The sequence below is a fragment of the Varroa jacobsoni genome, unplaced genomic scaffold (assembly GCF_002532875.2).
Source record: "Varroa jacobsoni isolate VJ856 unplaced genomic scaffold, vjacob_1.0 contig00224, whole genome shotgun sequence".
In the NCBI taxonomy this organism is placed as follows: domain Eukaryota; kingdom Metazoa; phylum Arthropoda; class Arachnida; order Mesostigmata; family Varroidae; genus Varroa; species Varroa jacobsoni.
The window spans coordinates 116,181-131,026 of NW_019214431.1; the positions used below are offsets into that span (position 1 = coordinate 116,181).

A 14,846-nucleotide genomic window follows, 5' to 3' on the forward strand; every position below is an offset into this window, starting at 1 on the left:
TTTCTTACGGAAAAATTCATTCAATCGAGGAATTTCTATTATAAACCAAGCTACTTCGATCACTAACCAAATTAGCATTACGCCCACGATTGAACGAAAGTACTGTTATTCCGGAAAAATATTCACACACTTGAAGAACATGAAACATACGTTACTATAGTTCATGCTTCATCAATTATCAATTGAACCTCAGAAAAGTCAAACATCGAAAGGTTTTTTCTATATCAATAATTATCTTGTCGAGATTGAAATGAAATTAAATTCCCAATATGAACCTTTTTAATATAAAACTTTCAATGGCTAATCGAATGAAGTTACCAACGTGATCAAATCAACATTAAGCTTTTGAGAAGATAACGTTTTTTTACAGAAAAGTGTTTGTCACCTCGGTTTCATCCCACGCGAAACGAATCCTTGAGTGCTCTTGATTGAGTACTCCTGAAAAATCAGTTCTTCGGGAGATAATTTGATCCGTTTTAATAATATAATAGATAGATCAACATGACTCGCTTCGCGTTAATTAAGCAATCTGAGTTGTTCCATCCAACGTAACGTAAAATACAACTCGGATGCGCCTTAGCAGTTATCTTGTTTGCATCCATTTTATACTTCTGTGGCAATCTTCTGACAATCCAATCATATTGTTTTTTTTCTTTAATCTGATTTCAATATCAACGAAGTTTACATCCGATTCCCACACAACTTAAATATTGCACGTTTAGGTTAATATGTTCATAACATCTCGTTGCAGTCCCTGATTTAAACGCTCAGTTAACGTATCTCAAGGAGCCCGTTAATTTGGTGTATTTATCCTTTTTCACACCACCTATATATCGACTACAGTTGCCCTCGTTCAACAGTCCTGTTTTTCTCAGTGTGCTTGTATTCTGTCAGGACGGCTACAGATCTATTACAGTTGTTACCTAGTCTACATCCTGCAGTGTTAAAACAGTTCTGTTACCTTGTCACATCAGCTCGTTCTGACGTGTGAATACGTTCCACACAATTTTGAATCAAAAATAACCTTCTCACAGAGCTATGCCTTCATAGTTGTCCGATTACCGAGAGCCCGTTATATTAATTTTAGGGCCGGTTGCATTTTAGTACCCAATGAGAGCGATTCTGTTTCCCCGATTCGGTTCTTTCATAACTTTCTGTCAGTTCCCCTATTACGGTCGTTTCATTTAAGCTATACTATATTATACTCTCTGTTGTGCGAAATGTCGGTTGTTTTATTGCTTTAGTTGCCAACGGGACATAGGCTCTACTATTCAAAGAAGAAATAATTGATCTCGAATTCAAAATTACGAAAATATCCTCTAAAAAATTTTACTTCATTTCTTTACTTTAACACATTAAACTTAACTTCCTGTTACACCTATTTTTGTAGTTCACGTTATGATACTGTTTTCGATTCGTTACTGCATGATTACTCCATTAACTTATGCAACCTTCAATCATTAAGTGTAAAAATGTCAAGACTGTATCTATCTTGTAAAGTCTGAAAAAATAACTCTCCGAACTAAGCCTTTAAAAAGTTCTTAGCTGTTGCAAAACAAAAAAAGTTTCATCTCACGCGTAGCGCAGCCCACGATCACTCTTCTAACGCACAAATGGACAGCTGCTTGGGATGTTAGAATCTTTCGTGGGATTTTTAAGTCAGCTAGTTCGAGACTCTTTCGAGGGAGATAAATGCTAGGCCTGTTTTTGATTTATATTATTCGGTGTTCAACTTTGGTCCACGTGTAAGGCCTGAAAGTGCCTAAAAAAGGACAAGTAACGAAAAAGCAGAAAAAAAACTTTCGTAGATTCGCAAATACTTGCTGTTGCAATAACGCAGCATAATGTTAACGGATCCAAAAAAAAAGGGGCCATGTTGATTTTCGCGATATGATAAATAAAAATAATAACATAATTTCTGGTGCGTTCAATAAATAATGGGGAAAAGGGAACATCGGAGTGTTAACTTACAGTTTTGGCAAACTGCGTTCACATTATGTTCTTATCTATGAATGAAGTAATGCGATCTGCATAGATGCGTATACGTACGTATGATACTCCCACTAGGCTATCCTGTATGTGGCCCTTGTATTTGTCTACCACTGCGAGACGAGGTCTCGCCTCGACAAATTTCTAGAGTTACGATCTAACCTTCTCAATGCTCGCATGGAACAGTCTGATTGGCCAAGAAAAACCAGGAAATGTGATGGCGTGAAACTGCATGTTAACAATCGTCTTAAAATGCATTCGAATAGCAGCCTATACTGATCAGTTATAACAGCCTGTTTGCTTACTGATTTGTACGCAAACTCTTTTATGGACACTGAATTGTTCAAACCGTAAGAGGTCGAAAAACTTGACAGCTATCCTGTAAACTGCTTACCGACAGCAAGCGAGCACTGTTTCAGAAAAAGGCTTCCACCAGTAAGAAATGGTTTCGGTTAGGGCCCTGCAACGGTTTGCAGTTTTCTCTGCGGTCTCCTTTCTTAAGTCATAGTGTAACATATGTATGGTATGCTTCTGAAAATCATATGGTGTTTATTCTGATCTGCAATTTCGTTAGTATAAATAGATTAGCTATGCATCCCATTAGTGGTCCATCCTATGGCTTTCTAGCTACTATGCACATGCATCACCTTGTCTATGTTTCATTACGTAGATTGCTGTGCCTTGAACGGCAGCATAGATTGGCTCGAATTAGTCTCCATTTGTTCAGCTAATCCTTTTTAACGACGAAAAAGATCCATTTAACGACGGGAGTACCGAATGTAAAGCTTAAAATATTTCTGAGATAGACAAAGTTCCCCATTCAGCCCTGTCTTCCAGTAAGATATTTGCAATATAAGTACACATACGTCTTTGTTCCGTGATCTTGAGAAGAAACGTGATTGTTATGAAGCAATTCCGGCCTGCTAGTCATGTGACTTTAACTAGTACGTGCATACGTCTGCTAATGTATATGCTAGTGTACTTTTTTTGTCGATGAATATATTTTTCGAATAACTTTTTTTCTGAATTAGTAAGTGTACCGCTTGTATAAAAAATTGTGGAATAAAGCAGTCGACATGAGATGAAAAGCCAATCTTCAATTTGCATTAAATGATATAATACATTTTTTTTTAAAGCCTCAAACTTGATAGAAGGAAATACTTAGAAAAAAAAAACTAAAAATATTTACTGTTTTAATTAAATACAAGCTTATTTCAACCTATATCAATTTTTCAATGGTGTTTTGTATATGCTAATCCTATCAAGGTGCTGTCTGCAGATTGATCATATTTTTTTAAACCAAGGCAGGCAACATTGAAATACACAGAAGGGTCACATATAGAGACAAATATTTATGAACTTTGAAATGTTTTCGACAACTGCTACGAGTAACCCCAAAGTAAACACCCATAAAGACGAATTAGAATCACAGCGATTTTCTGGCCCAAATACTCGGAACATGTCATTTGGACAGTTGAGCTAACAAACAAAGAGAAAATGAAATATGATTCAATCAATTGGTGACCGAATTTGATATGGCTGCTGTTTCATATGTATTTAAAACAATGTTTATTCGCAGTTAAGAGCTGTTTTCATACCACCGAACCCCATTCGTACTTGTACTTGACTTTCTCATGTGCCATTGATTCACAAGATAGAGATACATTTTAAGTATGTCATATGTTTGCCCCAATCGTTGATATGACGATATCGTAATGAAAGCGGCGCTCTTATTCCGATGTCGCAAAGTCCAGCAAAAGCTTGTCCTTTTTTGTGACAGGGGATTGCACAGTTCATTTATCTGGATACATAATTTCTGAGACATTCTTAAGTTTAAATCTAATCTGGCTGAGTTTTAATTTCCTAGACTGGTCTCCGAAACGGTACATTATGCACTATTTCTTTGAATTTGGAAGATGTGCATCCATCCAAGAGCCGCCCAGCATTCTATTCTGTCGGTTACGTCTCGAAACACAAATATAATTTGCCTAAACTCACAAAAACTCCCTTTATGTAAGCTTACACTTAACAATTAACGTTCTAACCAACAAGGCCGATTGGTTCAATCAAGCTGCTGCAAGTAACGGCGTATACGACAACCGGAGAAACGCAAAAATATCTCTATTAATGCAATTATAAGTGGCAAGCAAATGCTTCAAAGATGACCGGTCACAGGAGGCAACAGAATTAATTACTATTTACCGATTTCAGGAGTGTTTCATGCGATAAGATTTTCATAAACTTAAGATAACTACCAGGAGGCATCACAAATCATACAAAGTGGCTTGATCACACCGGAATAAATAAATTAGTGGGAGTGAGTTAAAGATTTTAAGTAGTCAAATGATCATTTCAAATGAGAATTTCTGGAACAGTGGTCTAAGTCGGGAAATTGTTAGCTGCACTCCATTCAAGATACAAGGGCACGTCGGTAAATTTGTCATAAGTTAAATGTGAATGAGAAGGCAAGGGAAAACAGACATTTTTAGAATACTTCTGTTGCATTTTACTTATTTTTAAAGTATACCAGTCATACATTTCTCTGGTAAAACGACAGAGCACAGTATAGTTGCCGTGATTTAAATAAGACTGCCCGATGATGCCAGCCATGCTAATATTTCAAAATTTTTTCGCCGACAGTGAATCGTTTAAGCACGCTTCTTCTGAAAGGGGGCCAGTTGACTTCCGAGCTCAGAAAACCCGAGCACTGCGCAGAATGCCCCCTCTATCGCCACATTAGACACTGATTGCAGAAGAAAATCATCTATACTTAAACAGAGATCATAGTGAGCACCGCAGTGCTAAGTGTGGTACGCAACTGGGCGAAAGTTTAATAGCAGACCCGCATCAATACGCATACTTGCGTCGTCGAGCCAAAAGCCGGTAGAAGTTGACGCGACAACGTGTAGCCAGGCTCCTATTCCTGCACGATACACGTATCAGTTACAGTCTTGTCAGACTGCAACCCCCGGTAGAGTTTTCCAATACGGTAACGTATTTTTCCTAGAAGAGAATTTTACACTAGGTCCCGTCAGTGGTCAGGTCAGTCGATAGCTACGTAACCCTGTTGGAAATGGCCTTCTCGACGACATAAAGCCTGCAAATACGTACAAGGACTGCCTAAAATTAAGCATCGTCTAGTACGAGATTCTAAACAATCTCTTTAACAGAACGAATTGCAATCGCGTAACAAGCTTGTACTGTTGAGACTAGCTAGGTAACTAGTAATAAACGACATTCGTCTGAACTTTTTCTATGAAGCTTCTAAGTCGACTAACATTCGAAACACACCCTTGACCGCTTTTTTCAAGCGACTGAAGTGAGATGGACTTCAAATGGAGGCCAAGGACAACGTCTAACCAGGGCCATCAGGTCCGGTACCAGGATAAGTCAGGACCGGTACAGCGTCAGAGAGGTTTTCTCTTAGCGTTTCTTAATTAATCAGTAGATACAATTCTAGCAAGACAAAATTCATTTCAAGACCCTAAAGTCAGAAATTACGCAGTCGCAGTCAATTAACTCCTAAAAAAATACGGGCATTTGACCACTGATACGAAGACCGCTAGCAATTGCCTAATCAAGCACTCTTTTCAACGCTGAAGCGAACTGCAGATAAATCTGTCCCACATGTTTCGTCATCCAAATTCTAGAGGTTGCCTATGGGTCATCTTTTTACCCCTATAGTAAGCATGATCCTTTGTGGCCTTAGTATCACTTGGGAACTTTATGTGTTTAATGTCTTAAATTGGAAATACCAGGTGGTTCAGTTACTTATATAGATTATTTCAGCTCAAAGTACTGAAATTGTATTTTTTTAAGATTTTTTTTTTATCATGTTCATGAAGTTGTTATAGTGCAGCAACGCTGAGGGCTATAAATTACATTTCTCAAGACCGTCTCATGGTATCTAAATTGCTTAGGTCTCAGGACTATATCTTTTCATAACTGTGCCTTGAAGTGTGCGTCTTCGACTATGACTTCAATTAATAGTCACCGAAGCATTCAATGAAGATCAATACTTTAGAGTTACAACGTCTTAGTTACATAATCGAGTATGTATGAAAAGATTACAAACTACTATAAAAAGTTCGAAAGCTATTTAAAATAGGCGAAATCAAACCCGGTTGCTAGTCAATACATATCTACACCTTTCAAAAAAAGGAATATCAAATATATACACTCGTATTAGATTTTTATTAGAGAATCGTTTTATAACAACCTATATTTATTTGTGATTAACAATGCGCTTTAACATGACCCTTAGATCACAAGATATGAAAATGCCCTAGGAAATGTCACTCTTTTTAAGATGGCACAGGCCGGTATGCCCTGAAACGTCGTGACGCTGCTCACGGGCATTTTTCAAGTTAACCAAGTTCTTTTTTACTATAAGGCTATCGAGTTCGACCCTATTAGGCACATCTAAAGGATGGCCTAAATCCGCTTCTGTTTACAGTGATCGTCAGCGATCCGTAGATCGCTGACGATCACTGTAACGGTTATTGGCCAATAAGACCATCTAAAAATTCCACATATTGTCAAGTTGAATCAAAGACACTTTCATACACGAACAAAATATCTGCCTGGGGCTTTTTTTACCTAAAAGCTGCCTCTATCTACTTTCTAATCACGTGACAATACTCTCGCTAGAAAGCAATTTTTGAGCTGCTGTAAAAGAAAAGGCACTAAGATGTATGCTGCAATGGTTTTTATTACAGCATGCGAGCCATTATGTACAATTCAGGCATTCGATTTCGTCTTCATCCGTTCCTACAGAGACACAGAGGATTCGAAATGTAATACAGTAATTAACGTTACTTTCATCAAGAAAAACTGGATATACCGAAACGAAAATGGTATATAAAGCATCAAAGAGACAGTATCTTTCTCGAAAATATTCTTAACTGCATCAGAGGGTAGTAGAACGCAGAGTCACCGTAAAACTGTCCAGTATCGTGTCGAAAGAAATGAATTTCACTATAATAAATCAGCCCAAAAAGTCTGGCTAAGCTACGTACAAAGGTACACTCGTTTCAAGTAGACTAAACAATTTCAGAATTACGACGGGGTTTGTCATACAGCTGAACCAATTTTAAGATTGCTACCCTTAACATGTCTACAGGGTCTTCGGAGAAGATTCGACAAGCCATATGCAATCCACATATGCAAGCACAATAACGGTGTAAGTCGTGATGTCGAACCACGGTGCAGGAGCCCAGCATTTCGCCAAAGGAAAGATGAAAAACGATGATACCGTTGGGTAGTTAAAATGAAAATACCCCGGGTACGACAGTGCTTCGTTGATAGAAGCTTCAAATTAATGCATAACAAGTTATTGTGTCATGTGACAAAATGTGTCTCAGAAGCATTAATTGGTGCTGAAGTTCTGCCATGGTCTGGCAATTCACACGACATGAGTCCGATCGAAAACGTGCAGCATTATGTCAAACGGTCGGATAAGGGATTACGGACATCTCACAACAGCTACTAGTGTGGGATGCACGCTACATGCATGACAAAGATGCAGGAGAAATGCATTCGGAATATGCCGAGTCTAGTATTAGCAGTGATCGTAGCCAGGACTGGGAGAACCAAATACTGGTATCAGTAAGTACCTTCTTTTCCACAGCAATTTAACAATGCTTCTTCAGCAACAGCGGTGGCACATTTGCTATCATCAGGAACCAGTAGGGGGTAATTTTAAGAACATAAGAAAGGTATCTGCACACAGATATTTAATCCGGACGCTCAGCCACTTTGGTTGAAACTGGATAATGTGTGAGATCTCTAGATGGCCTTCCTTGACTGATCCATCATTGTACCTAGCGAGAGAAATCAAGAAGCGACACCTGGTAGTAAATTATCTTCTGTAAGTGCTGTCCCCTTGTTTATCATGGGATGGCATTGTATCCAGTGGGAATGGAAATCTTTGAAAGATTTGTCAACGAACTCGGGCCCACTATGCCGTATTTGCAGCATCATTTACTTCTTAGTAGAGTAATTGGCTGTTTTACGCGTTTTATTTCTGCACGTTTAGAGACGCGTGTTGCTTACTGAATATATATTAATCTTAATCAAGACCTAATCGTAAAATATATTCAACTTAATCAAGACATTTTGGATATCGAAGTATTCCCAGTTAAACTTTCTTGCAAGATAAGTTAAAACAAGTAAACGAATAAAAATATAGTTTGGTATTTACCTGAAGTCGGCAATTTGAAGACATACCAAAGACGTGCGCGGTCTCAAGCCAAAATGAAGGTTATGGTTTAAGACAATGTTGTTTATTGGTCAATGTTAAAAGTAAACTAATGTCTCCGGCTCATACATATGGCTACCTGAGGGCTCTATATACGTACAGCTTGAATTGAATTTTTTTCTTAAAAAAAAATATCCAAAAACCTTTTTAAACAATTACTGGATTCTTTTGTAAGTCTTTGATTGTTTTCATTTGTTTTCTTTACAATACAGTACCATGCTGCAGCTAAAGCACATGTATCAAAGTTTTCCTTCAAGAATAGTGAGACTTCGAGACACAAACGAGTCCCGCAATTGAATTTGGAGGACTAATTTGTGTTAGTTGCCATCTAGTTTGGGCTAACTGTTATTGATATTACACAGCTTTTCAAAAAAGTAAAATAGTACTGATAATAAATGTTTAACAAACAGAACTTCAGCTACTCTTAGAGCTCTGCCGATTATGTTATGTTTTTGGGTATGCATCTGTTGGGCGCATATGAAATGGCGTGTCCATATACAGAAGCCTCTCGTCGATGCGTGTGTATGCATACTGTGCTAGTTTTTAGAGAAAAATTTTTTTGTTACTTAAGAGGGTGATGACGAAATATCTTCCAGTCACTTACACTTTACTCATTAATTGTTACTTAATAATAATAAGTTACTTAATTAATTAACCAAATAGAAGATAATATCTTGTGTTACACTCTACTTCCGACACTGACTTTGTACCGCTCTGAACTATTCTTATCTTGTAGCTTCTGGAAATAACAGGTTTTTTTTATTTAGTCAGATATTCTTCTAAGAAGTGTCTTTTGCGTATACATTTTTCTACAGTCTACAACTAACTTCGAGTTAAACCTAAAATCATGTTCAAGAGGTTAGCTGCATTTATCGCAACTATGTTATCGAACGGCCTGAATAGGTTACTTACCGCTAGTCGCGAGAGTTAGCCCAAATATATCTTAGAACGAAATATAACTTAGCTAGATGCTTAAGCAAGTGAAACTGAAGGCCGCTCTGGGCGGAGGCTGCACCACCGGAGTGAGACTACAAAAAATTGTCATCAAACCAGGTTGACCTATAAAAAAAAAAAGCCACAAAAAGTGATCGAGAGAACGCTTGCTTCAGCATCAGACAGCCAATGTTTACAATAATATAAATTATGACGAACAAATGACCTAAACGTTTATTTAGGTTACAAATTAACTGAATACGCACCCAAAATATATCTAGGACAACCTGTACTGGAGTTTTTTGGGCGAAAGTTTAGAAACAAACAAAATAGTTTTTTGACGTATATAATTGCATCTATTGCATGATATCAAATCGCCTAAAAATTGGTGCACCGTGGAATCAGCGATGCGAGAGCGGCTTGGTAAATGCTCGTTTTTTGTTGAACGGTCTAAGGTTAGGAAATACATTGGAGATATTTAAAAAAGGTTCCTAAGTTTATATATATAGTCCGTATCACACCGATTAAAAAGAACACCTATTCATTTCTTCGTACAATTGTAATAAAGTTGCAGTGTTTATGTTTGTGCATCAAAAACGCGATTTTTTAGATATACAAATCATGCTTATAAAACTGAGAGTGAAAATACAATGAGAACTGAAGATACATATGGCTCAGGCTTAGATAAGTTATATGAAGGAAAGCGCTCAGCGCACGATATTAACTAAGTTGAAGAAATCGTGTCTTTTGGCTTAAATAATCGCCCATATTCTTCCGAATTTCGCCTTTGTAATTAGATGAAGTAAAAAATATGAATATTATGTTCTACTCTTTTAATTGTACCCACATATGACCCTTTATCTGTAAACACTATAGCTTACAAAATTAGAACTAACTTTCTGTTCGATGGATTCATGTGATGATCTTTGTCATTGTATTAATTTTGGACGGCTAGCCAACTATTTTTGCGCTTAGAAGAACAATCAACAAAAATATCGAAGGTACTTGCTATACTTGTTAAAGCCAGTACAGAAGCATCCCGCTGTCATTCTATTATTAGGATGACGCGAACTGACGAGTATATCTATTGTCCTACGAATGCGGTCATAGTAGTGTCGATAATACTTTCTTATGCTTCACAAAAATATACTGACACCTCTCTTAGAGCATGACTTAATGCTAAATTTTCGATATAGTATTTTCTATAGTATCACGTTTAACTGATGTGTGACACATGAATTGTAATAAATGTTCGCGATTGACTAGTTCGAAAGCCGGCTGTAAAATTGTTTTGTTTGTTTGTGTTTCTTTTTCTCCCGATGCCCTGAGTTCAAACGCATTTATAAAACGGTGTCGTGTATTTTTGTTGATTCTCGAGGACCGTCTTTGGCAGTGCACCGAAAGAAAATTTAGAATTCCAACGAAAAACGTAATTTAACATATTAATTGACTTAACATACTAATCGCATAACAAAGTGTGAACTATAGTGTACAATAACGTTGCTCCATCAGACCTTTTTATAGTTACTTCATTAGTCGATTGCAGCACGAACAAATCTGATTCTCGTTAATATTACTATATTTTTGCTCATATACGTTTACAGCTGCGATACTCCTTAGACCCTATCATAACATCAATTCGTTACCCTGCTCTAACTGGTTCATTATAGTAACTATGCCTTCCTAATTCAGAGGATATTCTATTTGTTTTTAATTAGAAGCCACAGTTGCTAAAGCGCTTTTAGCATTTCCTCTTCTGTTCGAGGCGTTTTAATGGTCCCCTTGATTTCATTTACATATTGGAGTTCATGTCCGACAATTTGTTTTTTATCTTTCAATTGGGCTCAAAATGATGTTGGAATAGAAACTGCACAGTCGTAACAGGTTACAGCATTTTCTCTGATTATGATCTTGCTTTACATTCAACATATACGCGTGTTGACGGACTCGATCTAGCTCGCTTGACCATTCGGGTGATATCAATTGTATGCATCTATAGACTTGGTTAATAAATATTTTCGTCATATCTCAGCTTTAACTGAGGATATTTGTGTATAATCTCCGGTAGATTTGTTTTGTAAGTCTGCACAGTGAAATTTTTCGATCGTTGACAAATGAAAATTTAGGAGTGGTTATTAACAATTTGTAACGATCTGAACTTCTTCACCGTCCATAGATATCCATTTACTTTCCGAAACAGTAGTAGAAATAGAAAAAGTTGTATTTGCCAACATGCTAACTAGCTGTTCCGAAGCACTTTTTTTGGTTGATCGGTATATAGACTTATCTTGTCGGAGACGAATCCCTTTCGCCTTTAATATAGATGATTAGGCTGATAATCGTAGGTTGGAAAGAAAGCAAAGAACTTCCCTGCGGCCTTGATAGTTTGGGAAGAACACGTAGTAGTTGCTCGCTACTGTGCAGTGCGATCTAAGTAGAAAACAAGCTAAAATTGTCCAGAAACCTTTCATGAATAGTGAGGGTCAAGGCATTGTTGAATATCTTAAGCGGTCCCTTCGCGTGCTCTACGTATATCCTATTTGAGGTGAATAGTACTGGGATTTGAATGTTCATATCTATATAAATGCCGTACACAAGATGCGTAATGTGAACGAGTTTCAGGTCAAAAGTGAAGCGAATAAAAACTTCCATTACAATATATATTATTCGGTTACGATTAGCATTTTTGCTTATTACTTTTCAACTGAAAATAACGATAAAGGAAACGGTCAAAGCCATAAATCCTTTTCGTGATACCTGTAGACAGGTAATCTATTTTTCTATCTAATTTTAATGAAATTTTTCAGGTCAGCCGAAATTGTGCTAGTTTGGTCAAGTCGTGTCCCCCTTTTGGAAAGTGGTAGTTCCATAATCCTCTTTGATTTTTAAATGTCACTTCCCTTCGTAAACATGGAGGTCTGGTGGATGAGACATCGAATGTTGGTCGAACAGATTGCATATGAGCGCATTCTAATTGAATAATGTTTGCGATTAGATAACTAGAAAAATTGAATTTGACACGCACCTATGCTGTTTCAATCCCATCACGAATTTTTGTTTTCAACCTGAAGTGTGACTGATATGTTGAAAGTATACTTGTTAGCGCAATGTAGCCTCGAATTATATGGTAGGAAGACAAAAAGGATCTGTCACCTATAGCCGCCTTTCACATACGAATTACCGAAAGAAACTAAGCAGAATATATGCAAAATCAATTATTTTAAGACAAATGTCTGTGCGTAACTTTGATAATTTTAGGTAACGGTTTATCGTACAGCTGAAATGTCTTCGTACATGCAACGCACATATATTTGTCTCTAGGCGACATCTCTATCAGCAGATTCTTTGCAAGACATAATCGAGAACCTTGGCATTTATCATTACAATGCTATAATTAAACAGTGTACAATCGGAATGAAACCAAATTGTCTTGGCAAGTAATTGACATAGCAGTAAGAGAATACGTGATTCATAAATGCTGTTAGTATATTGATTTTTGATGAGGTTGGTTATGAATTTTGTCGCGTCAACGCCAGAAGGTGCAAATACAACTACGGCCTGAAGTATGACAGGGTTAAAAACAATCTCGTTTAACAAAATCAATAACAAAAATCTTATGAAATAGTTATTTATGGTAAACCCCATAATTTATGCGAATTGGTGTACTTTACCAAGTGGCCGCTTCACTTCGACTTATAATCGGCAAGCAAAATTGGCGGATGACCGAAAACGATTCGAAAAGAAGTTCGCTCAAATATCGGGCACGAGCTTTCGATATTACCGGTGCACTATTATTATGCACACCTATGGCGATACAGAAGCAAATAGGAGTCGGTTCGGGTCAGCAAAACATTCAGCTCCGCTCCATATCTCCGTCGCACATATCAAAATATTAGTTATGACTAAAACAGGTGTGGTCCAACGTCAAAACGATCCGTCAATTCGTAGGCTAGAGACGATTTCCTCGATTCATAAAAAAATTAGTTAATTCATGCACAGATTATCTGCATCCGCTGAAGTATGACGCTAAGCTATTATTAAAATACGCTGAGTGTAATGAAATTAACGCTCAGTTCTGAAGTAAACGCCATCTAGGCTGAACGTAAAACATGTATTGAGAACTTCGTGTTATAATACGCGCTTCGACAACAACCCTCGATTTGGTTTTACGCAATTTTTCGAGACTTTCGGGCTTTACGAGGATCATGTGACGTTCATATATGACCGCGACGGAGTGTTTAAGGGTCATCAAATAAACCTTGAGGTTTGCAATTGCATTCAACCAGCCGAACATTTTAACTGTGAAACGGGACGAAAGTATACCCAATGAGAACAATTCTAGACGAGAATTTGACCCAGTATGCGTAGATATACCGACACATAGTATCACATTATTTACGTATAAATTATTTAGGAACGATAAACGAAGTTTACAATAAGAATCAAGACTGCGAGACGATTAAAAAGTCGTTATCAATACTTTTATCGTACAAAAGCGGCTTGTTCAAGCTGCCAACTGTGTTCAACATAAAGGCATACCAGAGGTCATACCATTAGATAGAGCTCGATGGGAATTTTGAATTCAAAGACAAAAGACTAGCAAAATATCTATAGTAAGTGCAACCAATACCCATAAAATTGAAAGCGTTTGCAGTCTGAGAACAACTAGCTTGTACTGCCAAAATTCGGTTTTGAACGAAATCCTCTATTTGTGCATTCCGGTTTATAAATAGAATAATCTAGATACAAAATTTTCCTCGACTGAGCTTCCTCGTGTAACTGTGCTCTCGCGGAAACAATTAGTTCCCTTTTGAAATTAGTCGTCATGTAAGACTAGACCTTTCAGTACTTATGCTTGCTTTAAAGGAATTCTTCCGCAAGCTTTCCCAATAGTACAAACAATATTCTGATAATGACATGACATTTAAAAAACCTCCAAAAGAACGACTGAACCTTTCAACATATAAGAACAAATAAAGTGAACTAACTATAATGCAGATTAGTTGGCATTCTGCTAATTAAAGGACACCCTCTGTTGGTTAGCTTTACGTTTTTTTTTTTAGAACAAGTATTGTGACAAACCTCTATGGAAAATATTCGGTGCCAATGCACCAACGTTCCATCGATTGTTTACTTTATTCACTAACACCGAAACTATAGCTAAAAAAAAGTTCTGTTGATATTTGTCTTAGATCCAGGTTAAACTAGGGCAATTTAACTACTGATCTTGGGCTTGCTTTTTTTTACACATTTTTTCCAAGACGCCGTAACTTCCGGCTGTTAATGTTCAACTTGTTTTGAAAGCATTTGAAGCGCCAAAAGCCAAAGTACCTGTACAAATCACATTTCCTGTTTAAAAGGGCCACACCTAGTCAAAAACGTATATCTTAAAACGCCAACAGCTCAACATTTTCTTGACGTTTACTATGGATTTTTTAAATAATTTTTTTAGCGGGGAAAAACGGCATCTGCTCAAAAAATTTTCATTAGTAGAACTCGGTTCAGGTCAAATATTCAGATTTCTACTAATAGAATATATGCTTAAATTATATTTATTGATTACACAGAATTAGTATGATCTAGATATTTTGATAAAAATGGAAACAAACATGGGTACTCCCTGAGGGTGTTGCAGAATTGCTCCAGCTTAATGACGATGGTAATA

At 37.1% G+C, this 14,846-nt stretch overlaps 2 long non-coding RNA genes across 7 annotated transcripts in view; one reads left to right on the forward strand and one right to left on the reverse strand.

Moving 5' to 3' along the window:
* Window positions 1–6,680: 6,680 nt before the first annotated feature.
* On the reverse strand, window positions 6,681–7,120 carry LOC111270955 (uncharacterized). The gene is made up of 2 exons (XR_002686571.2): window positions 7,008–7,120; window positions 6,681–6,759 (listed from the first exon to the last, which is right to left on the reverse strand). It is a non-coding gene; the product is annotated as an uncharacterized LOC111270955 (long non-coding RNA).
* A 346-nt stretch (window positions 7,121–7,466) lies between these two features.
* LOC111270951 (uncharacterized) overlaps window positions 7,467–14,846 on the forward strand; it is a 41,097-nt gene continuing 33,717 nt past the window's right edge. For all 6 annotated transcript variants that reach the window (XR_015315129.1, XR_015315132.1, XR_015315130.1 and 3 more), the window contains exon 1: window positions 7,467–7,596. This is a non-coding gene — a long non-coding RNA (uncharacterized LOC111270951). The remainder of the gene's footprint in view (window positions 7,597–14,846) is intronic.